General features: G+C 35.6%; 1 protein-coding gene across 2 annotated transcripts in view; it reads right to left on the reverse strand.

Moving 5' to 3' along the window:
- CCDC102B (coiled-coil domain containing 102B) overlaps nt 1-5749 on the reverse strand; it is a 184475-nt gene extending 178726 nt beyond the window's left edge. For both annotated transcript variants that reach the window (XM_072952139.1, XM_072952138.1), the window contains exon 1: nt 5676-5749. The gene's annotated coding sequence lies outside the window, so the exon portion shown is untranslated. The remainder of the gene's footprint in view (nt 1-5675) is intronic.
- Between the last annotated feature and the right edge of the window lie 580 nt (nt 5750-6329).

Below are 6329 nucleotides of genomic sequence, written 5' to 3' on the forward strand. Positions count from 1 at the left end.
CTCCAAAAACCACCCCCTGTCTTCCCTTTAATAAGTTTACACCTCTCTTCTAGATCATTCTTATCAGCAAATGGGCATGCTGGGATACCTTCGACCTTAAAAAAAAATTATCTTGATCCCCATCCAGGGGCCATCCTATTTCTGGAATTTTTTGTAATGAAAATCTTTACACACATTTTCACTCATGCAATTCTCTCTTGAACCCACTGTATCAATATTCAAACCTAGGTCTCTATAAAAACAAATAATCAATGACTTCTACATGGCTAAATCTAATTAATGATTAACTCCTAGGCTTGAGATTCCTGTCTCTTTGACCAGCCAGTAGCATTTACGTAACGGGCCATTCCATTTTTCTGAAATCAGCCATTTACTTGGCTTCTGGGAGTCTCCTCTCTCATGGGTTTTCTCCTACCTTGGTCATTGCTGCTTCTGATTCTGCTTCAGTGGCTCTGTCTCACCTCACACCTCTGATATGGAATTGCTCCACTGCTCAGTCTTCACACAGCTCCTCTTCCCAATGGTAATCACTTTGACTGAATGCATCCAGTCCCTTTCCTTCAAATCCACCTATTTCCTAATGTTTACCAAAATTATCTCCATTTTGAAATCTTCCTTTAATTCTGGACTCACGTATCTGGCTGACAACATAACACCACTACTCCAAGGTCTAATTGGCATCTCAAATTTCACATGTCCAAAAACAAATTCTTGAACACCAGCCCCCAATCTAGACGATTCCTCCTACTGGCCTCCCTCTGTCAATTAACAGACACTTCATCATTCCAGCTTCTCAGATCAAGCCAAGAGATCCTTGATTTCTCTTTTTTTCACATTGCTTATCATCATTGTTGGAAAGTTCTATCAGCTGTGGCAGTGAAATGTGAAATGTGTCCAAATTCTCATCAAATTCATCTCTATTATCCATCTCAAACCTCCATATCTCTTGTCTGGACTGTCGTATTTAAGCAGTCCTCCTGCTTCAACTTTTTTCCTACTCCAATGTTTTCTCCACAACACAGCTGGAGTGATCCTTTTAAAACTTAACTTATTATGTCATATCTAGGTTTCGAGAATGTGTCATTTTCATTAATTTATACAAACACAATACTCAATAATACGACTTACAGCCGCAGGGTGGACAAAGACTGCCCACCGCTAAGGAATATATTGGTATAAAATTTTGGAGCTGAACTTTGGTGTCAGCTGGAAGACCCTCGCCTTCTGTGAGGATCCCATTTCTAAGACAGCGGTCCTAGAATCTTTCCCGTCAATCTGCACGTGAAGGTCAAATTTATTTCAATCCCATATTCAAATTCAGAAGCCAGAATGTAGATTCATATAGCATCAACACCTTTATAGAGTCCATTCATTACATGTCGTAATTGCCACAATCTACGTTTTCAATCCACACAATCGTTAAAGTTTATAACTCAAGCCTTGTCACTACAAAAAAGAACAGAGAAGCTTGGGCAGCATCAGAGAATGGGATGAGAGCAACTCAAAGCTGCCTGGCTTTGGCCCGACTCAGTCCTGCTGTGGAGTATACCCACAGGAGACTCTGAACTAGAGATGGAATGAATCACCCCGGAGCCCTTAGACAACCCCTGTGATCACTCCAGCTCCTACCGAATAGCTTACACACAGAACCTTCTGGAACTGCATTGAACTCCAGTGGGTCGCCTGGCCCGTCCACCTCTCCTCCTCCTCTCCTTTGCTATCGAGTGTTACCATTCCACTGAGCGCTTATAGTTTGTGAGTTATGTTTTCACCTCGTTCAGATGATGAGTAAACAGAAGACAGGAAATCTAGGAGTATATGCTGAATAATAAAGCCAGTTCATCTTTTGCAGCCATCACAAATTCAACTTTTGACATAAGGACTTCATAATCCTAAATTTACTAAGGGAGGAAATGAATGATTCTGTGAAAAACCCTCAAAACTATTTCGGTAAAAACTAGTCTAATGTTGCTTCAGGCTCTTCTTCATTGAAATGTTGTCACTTTGCCTTGTGGTACATTTCTAAATGGTTCCTGCATCTTAGAAACATATGTTTATGAGTCAGTGACTGAAAGACTTACTTCTATTTTTTTTAAACTTTAATTCTACAGATTAAAAGCAAGCACTGTGATAAAATAGCATTTGTAAACTCTGCAATGAGCCATGTTTTCTGCCCAATACTAAAGATATTTCTATCTTCAGCTACCGAAAAAAGATGCTTCTATCAGAATTTTAATATCAGGTATCTTTACATCTTTGTTACACATAAGAGCATTTCTTAGTAAATATCACTGAATGTAAATCACCCAGCTAATATTTAAATAGATAATAATATTAATAATCCGCTGTGAAGCTATGATTTCAGTGGAATGGCCCTGAGCTCAATCCATCTTCTTTTTGATGAACTGATTTCCTCCAGTAAAATATATATCTAGTTTTCCTTTCTAAAGCCAAAGTCTGAAGTTCACACTTGATCACAGTTGAGCAGCTGTACTTGGTCAGTGCACTGAGGACTGGGCACTGGGTATACAAAGTGCCCTTTGGATACAGCCTTTAAATTCAGCCTAGATCTATTTAATTAAAATAAAATGCCATAAGATCACTGACCACAGTATTTGAAATGACAAATGTACTTACTCTTTTAGTAGTGGTAAGTTTAAAAGGACGAATCTTTACATTATCTGTTTGGGTGCTTTGCAACAGGCATTACTCCAATAAAGGCTACTTAAATGACAGTAAGCTTCTAAAATAGTAGATAGTACATTTCTAAAATGATAGCAGAAAAATTATATATGTATTCAAAACTCATTATTATAACATAAGGTAATTTTATACTTTTATTTCATTAAAAACATTGAAAAATAGAAAAGAAGAAAATGAATGCTATTTCAGATAGTAGTCCCATTCTATTTAGAGGAAAAGCAAAATAATGTGTTTAAAGCTTGAATATTTGAAGGGTTTCGAAAGTGTTGATAAATAGGTTCTATTTTTTTTTTACTACAAATATACTGTTCTCAACATCACCTATTAACAATATAAATTTTATATATGCTCTTCACCCATTGAAATAAAACTTATGTGATATTTTTCTTTGGTAATAATTGAGTCTTCCCACAATTTTAAGAAGGCACTCATTCATACTACACATCAAAATAAAACAAAGGAATGTCAGTGTGTTTCCAATACCATTTCCAGTCACTTTACATATTTCACTTGTGAATAAGCAATATGAGGTGAAATTTCCTTTGAGAAATCAAAATATATCTTCTTTGAATATGAATACAACATTCAAGAAAATAAAAGAGAGAGGACAGCATAAGAGTTGAATATGAGAACAGCCAATTTAAATGTAAAAACTGCTTATTTTCAGTAGCAGTTTCTTGTTTCTATTCCCAAAGGCAGGAGTGGACCACCTGAGAGATGTGATTAGCTGGGATTTACAGATGCTGGAATTGATCTGCCTGTTGTCTTACCGCCTCTGTCCTGCACTCTATTACCCCAATGCCCATTCCAAACCATCCTGCTAACTCTTGCCAGATTCACATTCCTGAAATACCAGTGCAAATTGTTTGGAATCCTGGCTCCACTTACTATATCTATGGCCTTAAAGAAATCATTTCACATTTCTGAACATCAGATCCCTTTGTGTGTTAAATGAAGACAATATGTAAAATGAAGTTCATTTGATTGCACAACTATCAAAATTGTAGATGTATGTAAATTATCTTGTACACGGAAGCACAATTATGTGTTGACAGTACGACCATGATGAAGATGATGATACAGAAGATGATTATGAAAAAGAATAAAATGATGCAGGAGGAGGAGGAGAATGAAGATAAGGAGAAGAAATACCCTCATCTCTTAAGAAACTTGCAATTGCCCCAATTGCATAGTATAAAAGGACAAAACGAATCTGTGTGAATTTCAAGACGCTCCATGACCTTGTCCTGCTCTATTCACCGAGCACAGTGTCTTCAACTCACAAGGTGTATTTTTTCTGCTCCAGGCTTTACTTCCTATCCTTCCTGGCTTTACATTACTTTATGTCTCAAAACACTTTGCTCTGACTACATCTACAAAATAAGAATAGTCTTTTTGCTTTTCAGCAACTATCCAAATTTTACCGATTTTTTTGAAGTCTCAGCTCAGGAAGCCAGACTTTTCTTTCAAGCCTTCTCTAAAATCTTGTTAAGAAAGGAACATTGAAGATTTTATCATTACGGCAAAATTCAGCTGACCTTGTAATATAAGCAGAGGAGATATGATGTATCTTCAAATAGAAATGGCCTGAGATCATTTTCAATTTTAAAGAATTACTTCATGTGTGGCTCTAATAATAAGATGAAACCCTCATAAATGTCAAGGCCACACCCATAGTGAGGCATCAAGAAGCTATGTTCCAGTGATCAAGTAATTACTGAATCCAATGAAAATACACGAGGAGTGCAAAACAGAAATTACTCAATGATCTTATTTTACAATAAAACTATTTTTTTTAAGTTTTGGGGGAAAAAAGCAATTCATATAAAACATTTTTCTAAATATTCAAATAGACTTCATATTTTAAATTAATAGTGCAAAATTGTACACAACTTCGACAAATACCCTATCACCAGCTTTTCAAGATTCCTTTCTAATCTAATGCTTATGTAAAAATATGGAGAAAAGTAAGGATTAAATAATATTTAACTTATATGTGAGGATATTTGACAATAAAATGATTAACAGTTAAATATATAATCAAAAGTTGTAATAATACTTTATCCCACAAAAATATTAGCAAAAGTATATTCAAACGTTTTTAGCAAATTAGAAAAACTCGTGTTTACGTAAATGAGAATAGCAAGAAATATCATTGTATATTTCAATGCCATATGTTACTTACATGTTTCCAATTACATTTTTTAAAGACTACCTCCCTTATATTTTTATTTAACAGACTGAGCCACTCAACATTCATTTTATAATTTATCTTTGCAGGAAACATAAGCAAATACTTCCCAATGGTTTCCAGAGATTTCTTTTCTTCCGTTCTGTAATTAATTTCTATAGAGTAGAAAGTATCTCTTCCCTTTTATTATGTACAGAATTTTATTATTTTATTCTGTCTCTTCCCTACACTACCTAGGTTACTTATATAAAGAAATTAATATTAGTGCTAAGTTTGAAGCATATTTTTCTGTCAACATAAGGACTAGTACAATGAAAAGAGCTCTAAAGGTATGAAGCATAAATATGAGGATTTGCAAAACAATTCTACTATTTTTTCACTCTAAGAATATAGATTACTTGAAACACATTGACTAACTCGTATTCATTTGGAAATACAAAACAAGGTTTTCTTATCAACATATGACATTACTGTCTAAATTTAGAGTTGAAAATCTTACCTGAGCTTTGTTAGTATACAGTTGTTTTTTTAAAACACAGGAAATGTATGACAAGCTGTCAGTATAAATAACACCAATGTGGAAAATGCAAAAGGGAGGGAAGAAATCAAGTCCATTTTAAGAAGAAATTCCAAATCCCTCAATTTCCCAGGCTGACAGTAGTTTTGTTCTGCATCTTACAAGCAACTCTCTTTTTCTGTGCTCCGAGAAGAATACATGCTTTGCCCCAGCAGGAAAATATAAAAATTAAATAGAAAACCACAAGGTTATTAAGCATCTTACCCTCTGGGCTTGCTGGGCTGCTCCAGCGGCTCAGTGTTACAGGCACATGTGTAAACAACAGAATTTCCTGCATCCTTTTCTCATCTGTGCAGCTCTGGGGTCCTGGCCAACAGGATTATTTCCAGTATTAAGGCCGGTCCACACTAACTCAAAAAAGATTCCTATTGGTTGTGAAGTTTTATCAAAACCAATACCACAACACCCTTTGTGGATCATAAGTGAGCTATCCAAAATGAAATCATTTTCACGTTCTCTAACACAGTGTGGTCATCCAACACGTCCTGCACGACCTATCTGAAACTGTGCACTGTGAGTGATAAAGGAAACACCCACCCCTTTATCCACCAGTGTGTTGAATGTTTAGTAACAATTTGTATAACTGGCAATCATAATAAAAAAATGGCAAAGCAAAAAGTACTAATAACGTATCTATCTGCAAAAGATTTAAAGAAAGATTACACTACAGATTACAGGAACAGTAGGAAACATCGTTGGTTTAACTCGACTTTTATTGGATTGCCCCAAAACAGAAAAAGAAAGAATAATAAACTATGTGGGTACAGAAATCAAGATACAAAAACTGTATGTCAAAACCTTTGATTTCAGTCATGTTGGCAGGAATTGTGAGCTGCAGTGTCCAGGGCCCGCAAACAG

The sequence above is a fragment of the Vicugna pacos genome, chromosome 30 (assembly GCF_048564905.1).
Source record: "Vicugna pacos chromosome 30, VicPac4, whole genome shotgun sequence".
Classification (NCBI taxonomy): Eukaryota; Metazoa; Chordata; class Mammalia; order Artiodactyla; family Camelidae; genus Vicugna; species Vicugna pacos.